This window comes from Meriones unguiculatus, chromosome 16, assembly GCF_030254825.1.
Source record: "Meriones unguiculatus strain TT.TT164.6M chromosome 16, Bangor_MerUng_6.1, whole genome shotgun sequence".
NCBI lineage: Eukaryota > Metazoa > Chordata > Mammalia > Rodentia > Muridae > Meriones > Meriones unguiculatus.
In genome coordinates this window covers 31653817-31675698 of record NC_083363.1, presented here as the reverse complement: position 1 = coordinate 31675698, position 21882 = coordinate 31653817, and positions in this window count along the sequence as shown.

The following is a 21882-nucleotide window of genomic DNA, read 5'->3' as shown; positions in this document are numbered from 1 at the left end:
CTGTTTTTCTTTCACTATTTGCCCTGCATCCTTCTGCATCTAAGGTTATTTTGTTTTAAGTGCCATGCTTTTATTTAAGCCCCCTTGAGTCTATTGCACACACACTGGGGTGCAATTATGCTCATTACTTAAACGTGTCTTCTCCTTTGAGTCCTACTCAGCCAGCCTAGCCTGGTATTCATGCTCACAGCCACAGAATTATCCACACTTCATTTATAGTGTGGGGAGATGCAACCTTCAGGAGGGGATGGAGCTCCCATAATCATAGTGGATTTATAAGAGAGAAGAGTGAAGACAAGGGATGGAGAGATGGCTCAGAGGTTAAGAGCACTGGCTACTCTTCCAAAGGCCCTGAATTCCCAAAAAAACACATGCTGGCACTTAACCGGCTGCAATAAGATCTGGCGCCCTCTTCTGGCCTGCAGGCAAACCTGCAGGTAAAATACTATGTAAATAATAAATCTTAAAAAAATAAAAGAGTGAACACAACTCCTTGCACAGACAGTACTCTCCTTGCACATGATATGCCCTGTGCAACCTCAGGATTCCGCCAGAAAAAATCCCATCACCAGGTCAGCTTTTTGACCCTGGACCAGAACTATTTTTTCTTTTTAAACAAAGAAGCCTCCCTGAGTTATTTTGTTACAGTCACAAAAACTAGACTGATACAGCATTTTATTTAGCTGGAGGAGGGGAAAGAAAGAAGATATTAAAATCCCAATTAAAAATTGAGTGAGTAAAAAGAGAGATTCTTTTTGTATTATAGTTTGTAGAAGTATTTTCAGTTAGACTGTCATAACGTTGATCTTTAACTAGAAATACACATTCCCTCAGGCATGACTTTAAATTCCACAAACCTGTATGTAGAGAAAGAATGCAACTATACACCTAGACTAATAACCACATGAGAAACACTAAGTGCTTTATCAAAAAAAATGTATCCTACACAATGAATCTATTCTAGGTGCATTCCTTTTGTCTGTGTGTGTGTTTTAACTAAAAGAACACTGGCTGCTCTTTCAGAGGACCAGGATTCAGCTACCAGCATCCACTTCCAGTCCTAGGGATCCAAGCCCTCTTTCTGCTTCCATGAGTGCTCAGTACACACATGGGGAGTAGACATAGATGTAGACAAACACACATACACATAGCATAGCAACGAAGAGAAGTTTACAAAACAGGTAATAATTCTCATGTAGTTTTTAAGGATATTTGAACAAAGGTAAAATGCTAGGCAGTATATAAGATGAATACATACAAGCTAATTCTGAAATCTGACAGATACCACCTGTGAAGGGACAGAAGAACAATTCACTTTGGAAAAACAGATGCAGAAATCCCAAATAAGGAGCTAGAGAGTGTGCTCAGAGTTTGAGAGTACTTGCTGCTCAATCGTGAGATTGAAGTTTGGATTCCAGCACTCACATCAAGGAGCCCCCAAGGGATCTAGTGCCCTCTGCTGGCCTCCAAGTGAACCTGCACATACATGCACACACCCTCAGACACAAATAGACATATGCATACTTACACATAAATAAATTTTTTACAAGTCCCAAATAAAACTTAGGAAATAAAATAAGCACCTTACTAGAACCATCCACTAAACTCAACTCAAGGCATTTAAGGCTTAATCACAGCCTAACGTTAACCTAAAACAGTTAAATTCTCAACAGGATTGATCATATTACTATAAAACTGTGGCACTCTGTTAATGCTAAACAATATTAAATAATAAAAAGATGCCTTTTGAGGAAGCACTATTCCTAGTTGTCTGAGAAAGCGCCAAATTGATTTTCAGAGTGGTTGTACAAGTTTACATTCCCACCAGCAGTGGAGGAGGGTTTCCCTTTCTCCACAACCTCTCCAACACGTATTGTCACTTGAGTTTTTCATGTTGGCTATTCTGATGGGTGTAAGGTGAAATCTCAGGGTTGTTTTGATTTGCATTTCCCTAATGGCTAATGAGGTTGAGCATTTCTTCAAGTGTTTCTCTGCCATTCGATATTCCTCTACAGAAAATTCTCTGTTTAGCTCTGTTCCCCATTTTTTAATTGGATTACTTGGTTTGCTGCTTTTCAGCTTCTTTAGTTCTTTATATATACTGGATATTAGTCCTCTGTCAGATAAAGGGTTGGTGAAGATTCTTTCCCAATCTGTAGGCAGTTGTTTTGTTGACAGTGTGCTTTGATTTACAGAAGCTTTTCAGTTTCATGAGGTCCCATTTATTGATTGTTGATCTTAGAGCCTGTGCTGTTGGTGTTCTGTTCAGGAAGTTGTCCCCTGTGCCAATGAGTTCTAGGGTATACCCACTTTTTTTTTCTAGCTGATTTAATGTGTCTGGTTTTATGTTGAGGTCTTTGATCCACTTGGACTTCAGTTTTGTGCAGGGTGATAAGTATGGATCTATTTTCATTTCTCTACATGTACACATCCAGTTGGACCAACACCATTTGTTGAAGATGCTATCTTTTTTCCACTGTATGGTTTTGGCATCTTTGTCAAAAATCAGGTGTCCATAAGTGTGTGGGTTTATTTCTGGGTCTTCTGTTCGGTTCCATTGAACCACCATTCTGTTTCTATGCCAGTACCATGCAGTTTTTATAACTGTTGCTCTATAGTACAACTTAAGATCAGGGATGGAGATACCTCCAGAAGATCTTTTATTGTAGAGGATTGTTTTAGCCATTCTGGGTTTCTTGTTATTCCATACGAAGTTAAGGATTTTTCTTTCCAGGTCTGTAAAGAATTGTGTTGGCAATTTGATGGGAATTGCATTAAATCTGTAGATTGCTTTTGGTAAGATGGCCATTTTTACCATGTTAATCCTGCCAAGCCATGAGCATGGGAGATCTTTCCATGTTCTCATATCTTCTTCTAATTCTTTCTTCAGAGACTTGAAATTTTTTTCATACAAGTCTTTGACTTGCTTGGTTAGGGTTCCACCAAGGTACTTTATGTCATTTGTGGCTATTGTGAAGGGTATTGTTTCCCTAATTTCTTACTCAAGATCCAGCCATACCACTCCTAGGCATATATCCAAAAGAGGCTCAAGTACGCAATAAGGACATTTGCTCAACCATGTTTGTATCAGCCTTATTTGTAATAGCCAGAAGCTGGAAACATCCCAGATGCCCCTCATCTGAAGAGTGGATGCAGAAATTGTGGTACATCTACACAATGGAGTATTACTCTGCAATGAAAAATAAGGAAATCATGAAATTTGCAAGTAAATGGTGGGACCTGGAAAGGATCAGCCTGAGTGAGCTGTCCCAGAAGCAGAAAGACACACACGGTATATACTCACTCATATAGACTTATAGAATAAACCTAAAATCTGTCCATCTAAAGAAACTAATCAAGAGAGAGGACCCTGACTAAAACGCTCAATTCCCATCCCGAAAGGCAAAGAGGATGGACATCAGAAGAAGAAGAAAGCAGGAAACAACCTAGGAACCTGCCAAGAGGGCCTCTGAAAGGCTCTGCCCTGCAGACTATCAAAGCAGATGCTGAGACTTTATGGCCAACTGTTGGGCAGAGTGCATGGAATCTTATGTAAGAAGTGGGAAATAGTAGGTTATGGAGAGGACAGGAACCCCACAAAGAGAGCAACAGAACTAGAAGATTTGAACACAGGGGTCTTCCCAGAGACCCATACTCCAACCAAGTACCAGGCATGGGGATAACCTAGAACCCCTGTGCAGATGTAATCCATGGCAGTTTAGTGTCTAAGTGGGTTACATAGTAATGGGAAGAGGGACTGACTGCCTCTGACACAATCTGATAGGCCTGCTCTTTGATCACTTCCCCCTGAGGGGAGAGCAGTCTTACCAGGCCACAGAAGATGACAATGCAGCCACTCCAGATGTGATCTGATAGACTAAGATCAGATGGAAGGAGAGGAGGACCTCCCCTATCAGTGGACTTGGGGAAGGGCATGCATGAAGAAGGAGGAGGGAAGGTGGGGTCGGGAGGGGAGGAGGGAGAGGCTTATGGGGGGATACAAAGTGAATAAAGTGTAAAATAATAATAATAATAATAATAATAATAATAATAATAAAAAGATGCCTTTTGGTGAAAAATACATTTCGTATACAATTTCTTATCATTAGACAAGTAAATTATTTTTCTTATTTTATTTTATTTTTGTTTTTTTTTTGAGACAGAGCTTCCTTGTATAGCTCTGGCTGTCGTTGAACTCACTCTGTACACTTACCTGGCCTTAATCTCAGAGATCAGCCTATCTTTGGCTCTGGAATGCTGGAATTTAAGGTGTGTGCTACTACACTGTATTTTATGTATGTGTCTGTATGCCTGGATGGGGGTATGTGAACCATGAATGTTCTGCTGTCCGTGGAGACAGAAGAGGGCATCAGATTCCCTGGAACTGGGGTTACAGGTGATTGTGAGACTCCATATAGGTTCTGGGAATCAAATCATGGTCGTCTGTAAGAGCAGCGAGTGCTTTTAACCACTGAGCCATCATCCTAGCCCTTAAATGGGTTATTTTAAGTAGATTATTCATCATATTTCATCTTGCATTGATTGAGTGTCCAGTGCAAGACACATTATGACTTGAAGAAATGTTAAAGCCATTTCATTAAAGGCAACATGCAAACAGAAGTGAATCAGAGAGGCATCCTTCATGACACCTACAACGGAGGCAGAGCTCCTGATGACTTCTAGGGAGAGAAAGCCTATAAAAGGCATTAACATATGAAGGAAAAGAATGCAAATATCCCGTTTTACCAATTGCCTAAAATAATCAAAAGAAAGCAACTAAAATGCTGTTAGAGGTAATAAACGAATTCTCTGGAGTCACGGTGTCCAAGATGTATTCTCAAATATCAATCGTGTTGTTATACCAGGGGCACACTGGAAACAGGATAAAAACAAAGGGCACATGAATGGTCCTAAACATTTGAACAGCAACATACACCATCAGAGATTTATTCCAAAAGCATTATAAATATTTAGTAACAGAAAGAAGATACTGACCAGTGGGGAGAGAGAGCTATGTCATGTCCTGGCATAGCAAACGCCATCGGGGAAGAAAACACTGATGTTGCCTCGGCTTTCTTCAACTCCACTGATACTGGGTCCTCAGTTGTTGTAGAGGAAAAAAAAAAAGTGGGTTGCATTCTTTAGTGGAGGCCAAGGCCTTGCAGACGTGGGCAAGTGCACTGCCTCTGGACCACCCTAGCACAGCATCATCTCCTCTCTGCCTGTAATTGTGGACATCAGCCTGTGACTCTCACCCACGGTTTTAGTCAGTTTTATGTCTCTGTGAACTAACAAACTCAACTTAAGTAAGAAAGTATCTGTTTTTTTTTTTTTGTCGTTTATTTGTTTTAGCTGTGTTTTATTTATTTGTTTGTTTTTTGAACCAGGGTCTCAAATACCTCAGTCTGGCTTCAGTCTACCTACAGCTCGCTCTGTAACTGAGGATAACCTTGAACTGCTTTTTTTTTTTAAGACATTTATTTTCAATTATGTCTCCATGTGTGGGAGGAACTGTGTGCATGTGAGTGCACTCTCTGAGGGCAAGAAACAGGGTTGGGCCCCTTGGTGCTTGGGTTATAAATGATTGTGAACCACCTGCCTGATGTGGGTGCTAGACACAGAACTTGGGTCCTCCGAAACAGCTCTTCTTGCTCTTAACTACTGAACTGCCTCTCTGGATCCAGAGCTTAAACTTCTTATTCTTCTGCCACCGCCTCCCAAGAGCTAGAATTATGGGTGCTACCACGCTCAGTTTATGTGGTGCTAGCGTGAGCACCCAGGATCCCTGGGTGCTAGCCGAGCGCTGAACCGGCTGAGCTGCACACCCAGCTCAGGGGCTCACATTTTCAGAGACTGCAATCCCTGTGCCCGCCCTTGGCTGTGCTGCTTCTGGGCACAAACATGATGAGCTGGTGTATCATGGCAGGGAACGTGGGTGGGCTTTCCTTACAGCAGGGCAAGGTACAACACACATCCTTCTAAGGTACACCTCCTAGTGGCCTAGTTCCTTAAACAAGATCCCACTTTCTGGCATTTACAAAACCTGTCAATTATGCCATCAACTTATGAATCGTCCCATGGAGACTGGTGCCTTCAGGATCCATTCACACTGCCAAAGTCCCAACTCTACAGGGCTGGAACACACCCTTTCTGTATCGGAGACTTCCTTCCTTCCTTCCTTCCTTCCTTCCTTCCTTCCTTCCTTCCTTCCTTCCCTCCCTTTCTCTGTCTTTCTGTCTCTGTCTCTATCTATATCTATCTGTCCCTCTCTGTGTGTGTCTCTCTCTGTCTGTCTGTCTGTCTCCCTCCTTCTCCCTCTCTTGAGACAGGCTGCCCCACTGAACCTGATGTTCAGTAATTCAGCTAAGGTGGCAAGCCTCAGGATTCTCCTGTCTCCACCTCGCCAGGCTTGGGACTACAGGATTCTGATGTGCCTGGCTTTTTACAGAGGTTCTTGGAGTCTGAACTCAAGCCCTCAGGCTTGTGCCACAAGTACTTGCCCACGGAGTCATATTTCCTGCCCTGAACTAATATCTTCTTGACACCCGAGGCTGACTCTTTAATATTACTCTCTACAGACTCCACTGGGTCAGAGATAAATATAAAAATCGAATCCATAAAAAATTATCTACAAGAAAATAGAACAGAATATTTATCTCAGTTGGTGGGAGGAAATAAATTTATGAATATTAAAAATGGAGGCTATCAACAGAAACAAGATGGATGCGTAGAAATCCATAAAACCAGGAACTACTGCACAATAAAAAGCAATAAAATAAACATCAAAAGGAAGGCAACAGATAAGGGAAAATATAGCTGATAAATACAATCAGAAATATTTGCTGCCCCAAATATATGAAGACTTGATAAAATATATAAGATGGATGCCCAGATTCCCCAAAATAAGAGATCAAAAGAGATGAGCAGAGAGTGCTAATGGAAACTGAGGTGATAAATCAACTCAGAGAAGAGGCATTCACACTGCCAATTAAAGACATGCACACGAAAACCAACTGAAGGTGTAATTATACTCATTTAATGAGCAAAGCCAAACAAACTGCCAGAGGGAAGTGGGGATGGACTCCTTTCCCGTCAGGTCTCCAGCTACCGCTTTTCCTACCCGTGACTCACACTGGCGGTGGGCGAGCGTTCAAGGGCACCTGCACTGCTTAGATGCAGCATGAATTCTGAGCTGAGTTCAGCAGGGAAAGAAAGAAGTGTGTGTGTGTGTACAGCACTAGTGAGCCAGAGACAAAATCCCAGCCAGCCTAACTGAATCAGTGAGCTCTAGAATCATTGAGACAACATCTCAACAATAAAGTGGAGAGCAATTGAGGAACATATGGGACATATCTCTGACCTCTACATGCACACAAAAATGCATACATATACCACAGACACACAGACACACAGACACACAGACAGACAGACAGACAGACACACACACACACACACACACACACACACACGAAAAAGAAAGTGAAATTCCAGTGAGTAGCCAGTTAGGAGTCGTCCTGTGCAGTTTTATGCACAATCCTAGTGTGGATAGCTTAAAGGGCTGAGGCAGGCATAAATGTTCACTGACTGCCGGAACATGGGATAACTGCCTCTCATCTCTCCTACCCCCTCCCCCACCCCCTCATGCTCCACGCAGTTTAGGCTTCTGGGACTTTGTGGTAGGTTCATAATGAATGGATAGAGAAGTGGGACTACATTTCCCAGAATTCCCTTCCCCGCGTGGAAGACTCGAGCCATAAAAGAGAGACCAGCAGTTGAGGTGCTTATCCCAGGAAGGGTAAAAGCCAGCTGTGTGTTGTAGCTCATAGATCTTTTTTTTAATCTTTCAAATCTGCTGGCTTCCTTTGCTGGTTGGGCTGCGTTGGGTCCCTTTCTCCGGGCCGTTGCGGAAGGACCCCTTTGTAACCACAGAAGTGTGACCAGAATCCCTCCTTCCACCTGTTGCAAGGATTCGATCGATGGGCACTTACCACTGTGGCTATGTAATGGGTTCGAAAGTAACCAGGCGCTTCAGGGATTCGTAAATGCTGTTCCTAAACTGGCATTGACTCCTGAAGAGCCTGACTCCTGAAGAGCCAAATTTCCACTGTGGTTCACATATCGTGTACATGAAGGTGAGGCGATCACCCTGGGCCCAGTGAGCAGCCATCTTGCTCCTTAGGTATTTCTTTTCGTTTTAAAGGTTTATTTATCTTCTCTGTGTCTTTACATGTTTTTGTGTGCACCATGTACAGCTCATGGAAGCTGGAAGAGAATGTATTGTGCTGCTGTGTGGGTCCTAGGAACTGAAGCAGGGTCCTCTGGGGGGATACTCTTAACCAACGAACCATCTCTCCAGCCCCTTGAGGTGTCTCTTGAATCATTGTTGATATGAACAGAATTGGCTGATAGAGTAGAGGTCAGATGGCATTGAAGGAGAGTCCTGCTTTACTCTCAGGGGGTCATGCTGTAATCTTGCCTCAGTTTTCCTTCCACTGGCTCCTGATCAGGGAGTGTGGGTAGCATGCTGGGGACGCCATGTAGGGCAGTCTTTTGAAGATCTGATTACTGATACCGCTACTGGCAGCTTCTGTTGGAACTCAGGCCAGGTCCCCTAGGTTTATTATTTAAGTCAATAGCAGACACACCTTCACTCATTTTTGGACTCGGGGACTTTTGCTCATTTATGGATCCAGAGATAGAGGAGAAATAGTGTATATTTCCCATTATTATCCTTAGAAAGTCATGAGTTAAATTTTTGCTTCCCATTTCCCATGTCTTACGGCTCAGTTGCTGAATGCTGCTGAACACAATGATGATCCCATGAAATTAGAATCTGGGGGCTGGGAGGTGGCTCAGTGGGTAAGAGCACTTGCTGTGCAATCCTGATGGCTTGAGTTGGGAGGATGGGAGGCAGACCCAGGAGAAGCCGCAGAAGCTTATGGGCCAGCTAGCCTATGAGGAAAAGTAGCAGAAACGAGAGACTCTGCCTCACAAAAAGAAAAAAAAAAAAGTGGGAGATGGGAGAAATGGCTCAGTGGTTGTGAGTGCTTCCTGATCTTCCAGAGGTACTGATTTCAACTCCCAGCACCCACATCGGGTGGCTCACAACGCCCTCTTCAGATGCCCCCGAAACACATACACACACAACTTAAAAAGGAATAAAAGAAAATGAAAGTCAGTACTGTGGCCTGGGCACTTCCTGACCTCCTCAGGGTAGGGGTTCAAGAGGCAAAGAATAAGGTTAGCTGAGGTGCTAGACTCTAACTAAGGGGCTAATTGAACACCCAAGTAGGAATAGGAGTTATGCGGATCCAGGCAGTCTCCAGGGGGATACCCTAAGATTCGCACATCACGTGGCTTCAAACATGAAACACCAAAACCGTACGTGATTCAGGGTCTAGGTGTTGAAGGTTTGGACCATGAAAGGTGGAAATGGTTCTTGAGGGCCAAGAAATATGACCTGAGTAGGAGAGGAGGTGTATTAGAAAACCCAGTAAAAGCTGAACAAGGCAGATATTAATGATGGGTATTTCTTTTGTATTTAGACACAAACAGATATACATACAGGTTTATTTTCATTATTGTTCAACTATGTGTGTGCATGTATTTCTGTGTAGGTGCCTATGTACATGCAAATGCAATACTCATGGAAGCCAGAAGAGGGCACTGGATACAGAAGAGGGCCAGAGTTACGAGTGGTGTTATCCATCCAATTTGGGTGCTAAACTCAGGTCAGCCACTGTTGCTTCAAGTCCAGGATGAATGTGTTCAGTATATGTTTGACCATTTTCCCTCTGCGTTCTCCTGCCATCCGATGGAAGTTGTATTTGTGATAACTGTTTTTCAGAACGAAAGTTAAAAAAAGATAAGGAGAAATGGAGCACAACTGTGAAGAAAAGTAAACAGAACCTGGAGTTAGATAAAAGGAAACACTGTCCTTTGTGTTTGGGAACAGGCCATATTCTGTCATGTGAAGGGCAGAGTCACCTCATGTTGGGTAGGTATGTAAGTCTATAAACTTATAAGACTGAGGGATATATATGTCTATTCATAGATGCAGGCTTCTCTATTTGTCTATGAATTAGATACAGATTAAAGGTGTGCGTGCCTTCCGAACACAATTTTCCTGTGTGAAACGGGCAAGACTAATATTTATCTAATAGATTTCTACAAGTAAATGACATGGCTAATTGCATAGGAGATACTCAATTATTTTTTTTTATTTTAAAGTGAGAAAATTAAAAGAGAAATTAAAAGGAGGTGGAGAAAGAAGAAAGGAGGAGGAGGAAGGAGGAGGGAATAAGATGAAGAAGAGAAAGAAAAAAGGAAAGGAAGAAGGAGGAGAGACTTGTGTGTGTAAATGAACACTAGTTCACGAATAAATATGGACAATAATCAAAAGATTCAGAAAGCTGCCTTGTGCTCAGGCTTCAGAACACTCATATATCAATTTTCTATTTTAATAAACAATCTCATCTGCTGCTGAGGGAGATAACAGGAGGACTGTCCATCTTCATGTGTAAAATTTTCCTTGAGCTATGCTTTTGGCATCGAAAGTGTTGAGGCTTCCGGAAGACACGTGGCAGGCATCATTGTGAGTTTACTTAATACCAGATGATATGAATTCTTTTAATTGGGAAATGTGTCCTCCCCACAGAAGAGAATGAAACACCGTGATGGTCACGACTTTTATAGAATCATTGTGAGTTGATTTGATATCAAAGACCACTAGGACAGCCTGCTTCTATCTCTGTGGGGTTTGCCCCTGTGGGGTCAAGAGAAGGCAGATGGAAAGTATTTGGAAAAAATTGTGTGTGTACTGAAAATGCATGGACTTTTATGTTTGTTGTTTTTAAATTTTTTTCTCTATTTTTCATGTGTTTTGCCTGAGCATCTATCTGTAGCATATGTGTGCGGTGTCCATGGAGGCCAGAAGAAGAAATTGGATCTCCTAGCATTGGAGTTGTAGATGGTTGGGAGCTACTATAGACATGCTGGGAATCAAGGCCAGGTCCTCTGTAAGAGCAGCCAGTGTTCTTAAACACTGAACCATGTCTCTAGCCATGTATGCTCATACACTGCTATAGCTATTTAGTAGATTTTTTTTGTCTTGTCGTTGTAATAAATCCAGTGATGATTTTTAAAGTTATGGAGGATGAGTGTGAGTTATCAGCAAATCTCTACCGTGTATATAAGGGATTTGAGCATTTGTTGATTTTAAGGTCCAAAGGAGACCCTGAAACTTAAGGACAAGTCCCTAAGGGTGTGTATACCTCACTCCTGGAGGTAATCATTATATCATTTTAGTTTGTTTTCATGTGTGCATGGCATTCATCCATACACAGACTCAGATGGACCCAGAGCTCACTGATACTAGTGTAGCTAGCCAGCTTGCAATGTGTCCATCTCTCTGTCTCTGCACTGGGATTACAGGTGAGCAAATTACACGAGCGCTAGGGGTCTTGGCTCTAGTCCTTATGTGTGTGGAACAAGCACTTTGCCCGCTCGGCCATCTCCCTATCATTTCGTTTAATCATCATTTTTACTTTTCACTTGCCTTTGCCAGCATTCCCAAATTGAATATTCTTACATAATATTCTTAAAATCAGTTGCCACACTACTGGAGGAAAAGGAAAAATGGACCCTGTTAGATGAACAACTGGCCTGACAAGGCCTTGGGACCAGGGCACAGAGCTGACGGAAACTCGCAGTGGTCCAGTTCACCTGGAATTTCCAGCTGTGGACAGAAAGAAGGTGTGCAGCTGGGGTACTCACCTGTGTGTCCTCAACATTTGAGTCCCATCTGGACTGGCTGCTCTATGGATACAGCTATGTAGTTGCTCTCCTGGGCTCTTTCTTGATTGCCTCTATCCTCCTCCTACCATGCTCTTCCTCCTGTTTGTATCATTTCTTCTTTCTGGTCTACTCTCTTGTTCTGGTGGACTATTTCAACTACTACATTACTGAAAAGCAATTCAAGGAAAATAGAATTGATTCTGCACACAGGAAGATGTCATATTTGGCCTTACACACAGGTGATAGGTGGCTGGGTATAGAATTCTACTCTGACAATAATTTTTCTTTGGAAGGTTTTGATCATTGCCTTATGGCTTCCACTTGGTGTTGAGGAGTCAATATACATTCCAGTTCCTGACACTTTTAAAATGACTGATATTATTTTGGCAATATTTTGAAGTTTTTCTCCTTGTCCATAGAGAGGTTCACAGCATACATATTAACTCCTATTTGTTTGGGTGCAATCTCAGCAGGCATGGGTTGGTCCATCAGAGCAGGCACTGGTTGGTCCATCATGACAGGAACTGGTTGGTCCATCAGGGCAGAAACTGGTTGGTACATCACAGCAGGCATTGGTGGGTCCATCATGACAGGAACTGGTTGGTCCGTAATGGCAGGCATGGGTTGCCCCTTTCCTTACGGAAACACAAACTATTCTAAACCACTTAGAAAATTAAGAATGAAACCCCTACACTTCTAGATGAAGATGGATTCTCTTACAAAGCCAGTTTTAAACTTGCTTGATCCATCAGTGGAACACATCTTGGTCTAAGCCATCACTGATTACATGCCTCATTGAACACACTTGTAAAAACCAACCAGCTAATGGTAACCTTTGAGGGTTGGTCAGTTAGGCATCAACTCGCTCTACCAAGAAGCCCGCTCTAATTATATACACTTGCAGGGTTCACAACAATCTCACCCCCATCTCTAAAACCACCACTGTCTGTATTCCTAGGAAATAAGGAATCGGCCATGTGTGTCTTACTCACACCAGGATTTTAATTTGGGGTATTAATCTGGTTTGATTTATTTTACTTTAGCTTTTTAACACCTACATATACATTCATGGCCTGAGTGGCAGCCATAAGCTTAGCTGTACAGAAGGTTTGGAAAAGCTGAATTGAACTGAGTCTTTTGGGCATAGATTTTTGGATTTAAATATTGACTTATAGCCTTTTTTACATAATTACAGTCTTGACACCTTATGACTAAGTGATCATGCCACACCCCAAAACTGCCACAGAGTGACAGATTGTATCATGATCTTATGGCAAGGGTTCCCCTCCTGCTCTTCAGAAGCCACTGAGGTACTCCCTTGGTTCCTCCAGGAACCTACATAATGAATCATACATCTCCTTCTGGAATCCTTCCAATTCTTTTCTAATTACTATTTTTATTTAAAAATATGGGTATGTATGTGAGAGACCAAAAGATAAATTAGCAGCTATTATTAAGACCTAAAGTAGGTACCGTAAAGAAGTTTAGTAATGCCCTGAGGGGAAGAGCCACCTCACTGCATTCTTTCCCCACCCATTAGAGATACAGTTGCTAGGAAACTGGACCATCCCCCTAGGGAGGGACACCTGGTCATTAATGGTCTGGGAACCTTCCTATAGCCAGTTGATTCAAGATGTAACATTTTAACCAATAGGTGCTTGCCAGGCAGGAATCGCCCCTGCCTTGGGCATGCTGGGATGGACCAGAATCTATATATCACCCAACTAACCTGGGGGCGGCGCGCTCAGCTCCCACTGCTTCAGTGGTGGGTGTTGTGGGCCCAAGCTGCAGCTTGTAATTTACAATAAAAAGACCCTCATGTGTTTTGCAACAGAGTCGATTCCTGTAGATCTTTTGGGGGCTTGTGAACTGGGTGTAACATAAGTATTTGTGTGTGTGTACTTGTCTACACAGGCTAGGAGAGGGGGCTGGGCCACTGGGGCTGGCGTTAGAGACAGTTGTGAGCCACCTGATGTAGGTTTAGGCTCGTGCTCTGTTGAAGGGGCTAGACATTGTGCCGGTTGGACTCTGCTTTTTTTGGCATTCTAGGAAAGTAGGAAGCACACACAGGAGCAGCTGAAGTGCAGATCATGTATTTTGATGAGCAGAATGCATAAGGGAAGTGCACAGGAATCAATGAACACTAAGTATGGATTGCAATTTTTTTTTCTCTAAGTACGCATGTAACCCATGACTATCATTGCTGGTGATAAACGGGGATGAGGCCCATTAATCATCCACTGGCTTGTTAAAGCTATCCATGCTGGGAGGAGAAAGCCACTGTAGCTATTCCAAGCCTCACTCACAGCAGCTGAAAATCTCTTTGTCTGCACCTCTAGGCTTCAGGGTCTTTTTGTAAGCAAATATTGAGACTAGACTTGGCCACTGGCCATCATTAAGAACATCCCTGTAGTGCCCAGTGACTGAGGTGGCAGTTTCATTCCTTGGTTGCTGGTGAAGATTCTGATGCCCAAGAGGAGGCAGGGCTTCTGGAACCATATCCAGCTGTAGGAATCTTTAGAGCTGACTTTCTTTCTTCTCTTCTCCTCCCCACCGCCCCATGTGGAGTCCAGAAGTCAACCACTGATGTCCTCATCTATTGCTCTCAATCCTGTACTCTTTCTTGAGTCAGTCCCTCTCATTCTTACTGCAGCTAACCTGCTGGAGAGGTCCTGCTCCCTGTTGCTTCTCTACATGGCTGTTCAGCCCTTCCTTTCACTCTGTTTCCTTTGCAGCCCTTCAAAATTCCTTCTCTAGCCTTGTGCCTTAGAACTTGGAGAAGTCTGTTGTTGCATTCTGCACTTCCAAGTTCACAGTCACTGGCCATCACCTTTACCAGCTACTCATCCTAAAATCAGCTTTCCATGCTGGGTGCCACACTGATCACTTGAGCGAACTGAGGATTTGTTCAAAAAGATCAAGTTTAGAAGCAGCATGGTCAGGATTTAAACTTCTCTGTAACTAAAAATCCCACTTTTCCCCCCTTTAGAAAGGTTTTCTTTTCTGCTATTCCATGGGATCTCTGATAAAGCTAGTTGCTGGTCCTTTCTACAACCGCCTCCTACCTGCATTCAGCTCACACATACCGTGAATCAACATGGACAGAATGGGAAAGGACAAGGAAGATTAATCTTGGCTCTACATACATTTGCCTCTCTTCTCAGTGACGGGGCCTGACAGAGGGCAGAGCCAGGCTCTCTGCAAAGTTTTTGTGGGCACTTAGTCAATACTAATCAAGGGAGATGACAGGGACGAAAACTCATGTCCCTGAAACTTCAACAAAGGGAGGGATTCAGCCCCAGAGAGCTCGTGATCTGAGCTAACATGCCCGGGATGGATGGTGTTGGCTCACAAGGAAGGATGGAGTTAGTATGTACCACTGAAGGCATGTCTCTGAACTCTTGCATTTTCCAGCGGGGGAAAAAATGAAGCCCAGAGAAGGGAAGAGATGCATCCATGCCCCACAGCCTTAGAGTATGTCAGCGGTCAGACTTCTGCCTCTTTGTGGGTTTCCATGAGCCTGCATCCAGGAGCTGCTGCATCCCCTTGACTTTTACTATAGCTTGGATCTGGACTAGTCTCCCCACACAGGCTCCTGATAGAAGGTTTGGTCCCCCATCAGTGGTGCTATTGGAAGTACTGGACATGTTAGGAAATTGTTCCCTGGGGATGTTGTGGGATCTGCTTTACTTGCCCCGTGTGACAGCTGCCATCTTGAAATCAGAGAATCTGTGAATGTCTGCGTATCTCACAGGATGGGGCCTGTTGATATTTCCTCATAGAAGGGGATGGGAAGTGTCATTAGACTCATCTGAGATGTGATCAGCTCCCTCCCTCCTGTCCCCAACAGCTGTCTATAATCCTGCCCCCACTGCACGACCTCGAGAGAGGGGCTAGAATCTACAGAGGGTAGGAGGTTAATGGAAGAGGGGCTTCCATTTGCTAAGCTTTGGGGAGTGCCGCAGGTAGATTTTGGAGCCTGAAGGCCAGGACCAAGCTAGGAATCGGCCCCAGGAAGTGTGCTGTCCAACAGCATTTAGTGGGGACGGAGCCAACTCCTTTCACTAAAGCCACAGCAAGAGGCCACGTGTGCTCCCTCATTAGTATGAAAGTTACTGTGACTGGCAACTCGAAATTACATGTTCTTGAGCATCGGGCCTTAAGGCACCTGCTGTCCTCCTCAACTGCCTCCCCACCTTATTTTTTGAGACAGGGACTCTCACTAACTCTAGCTTACCAACTGGCTAGAGACTAGGAAGTCCTGACAATATTCTTGTCTCTGCCTTCTGGGCACCTGATCCCTTGCTTTTACATGGGGTGCTGACGATCCAAACTCGGGTCCATGTGCTTATGTGGCAAGGACTTTTACAGGCTGCTCCATCTCTCTATGACCCAGGCCTGCAGTTTTAAATGCATCCGTTTTAATAACTGTGAGAGCGCACGGAAGTGGTCACATGTACTACTGCTTCTGCACCGGACTGCACAGGTGGGCACTGATCCAGTCCTTTCTCCCTGCCTTTGCTCTGGGAATCTGTCCCCTGAGACAAAGCTCCCTCCCACCTCCTGTTAAGCTTTCACTCCCACAGTCTAAGAGGGGTATAAAGACAGCCGTGACTTCGCCTCGAGAAGGGAAAAGATAGGAGGGTAAATAGCATTAAAAAAACCATCGTGAAGATTAAGCGATTAGGAACAGGGCTCCTGTTGAGCCAGCCCTGACTAATGAACCATAGCAAGTATCAGTCTGACCCAGGAGGCGTGCACCGGGGCCCATCCTCCAGCCAGGGGCTCATGCATCTCTTCCTCACTAGCTTGGGGCCATCTGCTGTGAGCTTTCCCCTCTATCCCTATGCCTAGACTTCCAGGAGGGCCATTCAATCATGAGTTTCTTCAAACAAGGCTCAAGGGGTTCAGCCTGGCTCCCTGCGGAAAGCAGATGAACAGGGCTGGAAGAGAGAGCAAGTACCAGACAGATGGAAGAACACGAGACCCACCTCCCTCTGAAATTTCTGTGACAACACCACCCTGAGACCGACTCAGCTTCCCAATAGCCATGCAGACTTCCTGACAATCTGGCTTACATAATGAATGCAAGTCTGGCCCATAACACGTGCTCACTCGGAAACCCATATTCACGAACCCATCATTCACTGATGGATTCAACTGTGTGCCCGACAGTCACTGGTAATGAGCACTCTCAGATCAAGCACCGGGCCATAGACTGTTGAAGAATCCTAAGGAATAGAGGACTAGAGTCTCAAATGAAAAAGAAAAGCCATCTGGTGGCTTATCTGTGGTGGCACTCTCCTGTAGTCTCAGCACTTGGGGGGCAGAGGGCAGGTGGATCTTTAAGTTCAAGGCCAACCTAGTCTACAGAGCAAGTTCCAGGCTAGCCAGAGCTACACAAGACAGGCTAGCCTGTCTTGGGGTGGAGGAGGATAGAGCAGGGCTGGAGAGGTGACTTGGTAATATGTTCAAAGAGCAAAGAGGAGGATCTGAGTTTGCTCACTGAAGTCAATTTAAAAAAAAAAAGTAGGGTCTTCTAGCACTTGTAGACTAAGGCAGAAGAATCAAAAATTCAAGGACATCTTTCTCTCCATTCAAGGCCAACCTAGGCAACACGAGAGCTTGTCTTAAAACAAAACAAAAACAAAGAAACTCTACGTGCTTTGCAGTGGCTCAGTAGGTAAAGGTTGCTTGCCGCTGAGCCTGAGTGCCTGAGTTGAAGCCCTGGGACCCAAGGTTGTGGAAGAGCACTGGCTCCTGCAAGCTTCCCTCTCTCTCTCTCTCTCTCTCTCTCTCTCTCTCTCTCTCTCTCTCTCTCTCTCTCTCACCAGACAGGCAGATCCCTGGGGCTGGCTAGCCAGCCAGCCTCCCCTACTAGGCAAGTTGCAAGTTCCAAAACAAATGAAAAACAAGGTGAGCAGACCCTGAGGAATGACACACATTGGTCCATACATTGATACATGCACACATGTATGTATGAACCCCGCCCCTCAAAAGTACACCTGAACACACGTGCTCACACACATACAATAAACACACAAATGATATTACAGACAGAGACTCCCCTCCCCCTGCTTGCAATAGTCTCGCCGTCCTGCGCCTTCCTAGCTTTCTGCTTGGCAGCAGTAGCCTTGCTCTCGGTATGCTGCTGTAGAGCCATGGTGGAGGTGAATTCTCCAGCGCTGAGATCCTGCAGCATACCTGCAGAGGGAGACATCGCCTGCTAGGGGGCGCTGCTCATCAAAGAGGACTTTGCACGTCTCCTCCCTGTCTCTCCTAGGAAGGTTCCAATCAGACTCAGGGGAAAGGGAATGGGATTTGGATGCTTGCTCCCTTTGTGTACCTTCCCGCACAGCACAGTCCTCTTCCCTGCTGTCCCCAGCTCCAGTCTCTCACTCCTCAGCTCCGGGGGAATTTGCATATTAATTTGAAAGTGAGATGGCTTATTAGCCATAACCTGTCATGTATCGCCCAGTACATCTGGACCTGGATTAGATTCAATATTGCCACAGAATAAAGACAGAGGGGGGGGAAACCCTCAATAATTTAAACTCATTATTCTACTAATCCTCGCGCTTGGCTGGGCTCCCTGGAGGTGTGTTAGGAGGTAATTGAAAACATGAGCTTCTCAAAGAAGACATCTGGGTAGCAGTGCTATAGAAAGCACCGCGCTCCATATTTTCCTCTCATTGGCCCAAGAGAGGGGAGAGAGCGGTGAGGTGTGTGTGTGCGGGGGGGGGGGTGCTTAGGTGTTGGAGAAGGATCATGGGGATAATCTTTTAGGACCAGGGACATCAGCAGACTGCAGGTTGTGTTTCTGCTTCCCAGGAGAGAGGAGACTGGGGAGCCCTTCCTAAAACCTTTCCCACCGCACCCTGCCTGGGGTCTCTGCAGCCTTGTGCTAAAGAGAATGTCAAGTTCTACTTTGCAAACAGTGTCTTAAACTTGTTTGACCCCATTGCACAGTGTGTGTGTGTGTGTGTGTGTGTGTGTGTGTGTGTGTGCAAGTCAGAGGCTGACGTCAGACAAACACCTTGATCGCTTTCCACTTTTGTTGTTCCAGTGGTGGTGGTAGCAGTTGTCCGTTGAGGCAAGGTCTTCCTATGCAGACCAGGCTAGCCTTGAACTCAACTCACAGAAAGGGCCCTGCACCTACCTCTTAGATGCTGGGACTAAAGGTGTGTGCCATCCAGTCTGGATTTTCTTCCTAGTGACTCCAGAAGTGGCATTTCTGCTAGAATGTTGCTAAGCATCTTGGTTACCAGAAGGGCTCTTATCCCTAAGAATTCTCCATCAAGGCCTGACGTGGTGGTGTGTGGCTGCCATCCCAGCACCCGGGAGGCAAAGGAAGACTCACTGCAGGTTTGAGGCTGGGCGACATAGGGAGTTGTAGGACAGCCAGCCTGCATAGTGAGAAGCATCTCAGAACAACAACTACAACAATAGAAACAAAAGCAGAAGCAGGGGTTTGTAAAGGGCTTGCTTTGTAGATACCAGAAGCAGAGCCCAAGGGCCCGAATTCATATAAAAAGCTGGATGCCACAGCACATGTCTGGGAGAATGTAGAGGCAGGTTCTGAGAATATGCTGGCCAGCCAGCCTAGCCAAAATAGGAAGCTCTCGGCTTGGTGAGAGACTGTATGTGATTGAGGAAGACATCCCGATATCAGTGTCATTCATACTCATGCAACACACACACACACACACACACACACACACACACACACACACAGCATCCACCATCATCATCAACAACAACAACAACAAAAAATCACCTAAGAATTACCCAGTTCCCAGTGTCAGTACCCAGACTGAGAAGCCCCTAGAGAGGAGGGAGATCACACCCCTGGGCTAGCCCTCTGAGTCCCCTCTGAATCATGACCATGCCTTTGCAGACCTTACTCTTCTGAGACAGGGTCCCTTGTTGAACCTGCTTCTAGGCTGGCAGGCAGCCCTAGGATCCAAGCTGAATGGGGTTGACATGTTGAACCATCGCCCCGACATGGGTTCTAGTTCTCCGAGTTCCTCCTCCATGTGAGGCAGGCAAGCACAAGGCTGCCTTCTGCATCCTGTGGGTTAATTGCCATCAGCTGGATGGCAGGAAGAGCAATTCTGCCCTGGCTAGAAGTGACAAATGCCCAGATCAGAGATAGCTCCAGTGTAAGCCTGTACCCTGGAGCCTATTTCCTAGATTGGATGGAGAAGCCTCGCCCCACAGGGGTCATCCATTCACTCTGTAGACCCTGACTGAGTGATCCCCACAGTCCAGGGCAGCACTTCTTCACTTGACCTCCCCCGGCACGTGATGGAGAGCGATCATGTTGTTGGGGTCTCCATTAGTCACGCCCAGGGAAAGGACTGCAACAAAACTCCAGCTGCTGTGCCTGTGATGCGCTGTCATGGCTGATGCTAGGCAACGTGATGCAAGAAGGTGACACAGTCCAAGGACACACAGGCACCATTTATGGGGGTGCCTGAATATGGGGCTGCATTGCCCCATGCTCTTCTTTGAACGAGGGTCTTAGGAAGGCCTTGTACCTTGCTACATATTTAAAAATGCCAGGAAGTGGAGAGATGGCTCAGTCTCTAAAAGCACTTGCCAGGCGTGGTGGTGGTGTATGCCTATAACCCTGCCTCTGAAGCAGAGGCAGGGGGATGCCTGGAACTCACTGAGCAGCCAGTCTAGCTGAATCAGGTAGCTCATGACTGATGAAAGGCTGCCTCAAAAATCAAGGCAGAGGCTGGGAGCTGGCTTTGTGGATAAGGGCCCACACTGTTTATGCCGAGAACCTGAGCTGGATTCCCAGCATCTATGTTGGATGGCTTACAAACTCCTGTAACTCCAGGGCATCTGACATCGCTGGCACCTCATTCAAGTGCATGGATCCATCTCCCCAGACACACACACACACATAATTAAAAACAGTGAAAATAAAATAAGGTGAACAGCTCTCGAGGAATGGTCCTCCTGGTTTTCGGCAGTCTCCACGTGCATGTACACACACATATACACAGCACAGACACACAGACACACAGACACAGACACACACACACACACACACACACACACACCCCAAAATGGCAGCCCAGAGCACCCCAGACAGGCCCCCATCAAAGGAACCCTGTCTCTTCTATAACCATGCCAATAATTTTTGTACAAAGACCAATGTGTTTCAGGGTGTCAGGCCTGTACCCAGAGTAGGCAAGAGTGGTAAGTGAGAATGTGAAAATGCAGCCAGTTTGGGTATTTGGCAGCCTGTAGATTTTGAAGCAATCAATTTGTCAGTTGGAATTCAGTTTTTCTTTTCCTATGCTGAGCCCCAATCTGAGTCTGCAGGCTTCGCAGAGTCTGGGAAATCTCTCTGTGGAAGACAGGCTGGCTAATTGTTCACCCTGACTCGGAGATTCCGGCCGATCCTGAGACACATAAATAAGCCTGTTACTCGGGCACGGAGGAAAGTGGGATTTATTAATTTAAACGAGCTGGCGTGGAGGTCTCTGGGGAGGATGCCTGCGTTACTCACCCGCGAGACCCGGGGTGTAATTTACAGCGAGTTCTCGCACTCTGGTTTGGACTCAGCCAATGCTGGGGCATAAATTCTCCCTGGTTATTATTACCATAATTCATTATTCATTGAATGTTGACTTTATGCAACACAAGCAATGGAGAGAGGCACGATCCTCCCGAGGGACAGGAAAGACACATCTGCAGCAATTCCGAGGAGGTGAGGTATGATTCAGGAGAGGGGGGATGCCCCCCAGGACCCTGTCTGAAGCTTGGGAGTACTGGTTAAGTCTTTAGTTAAGTCTTCTCTGAAACAGCTGGCCTTGGGGCTCACTTAGTAGTAAGTGGTTAGGAAATCTGAGCTCTTTGTTGACACAAAGAATTCAAAGAACTGTAAAGGGCTGGAGTATAAGAACAGGGACAGAACCGAAGTCCTAGGGTTGGTGGAGAGTAGCAGGAATGTGCCTGCCAAACCATTGCCTTCGGTTAAGAAGCAAGGCTCAGGAGACAGCTGTCACTGTCACTCTTGTAACATCGTTCACAGAGTCAGCAGTCATGAAATCAGCCCGGTGCCCATCC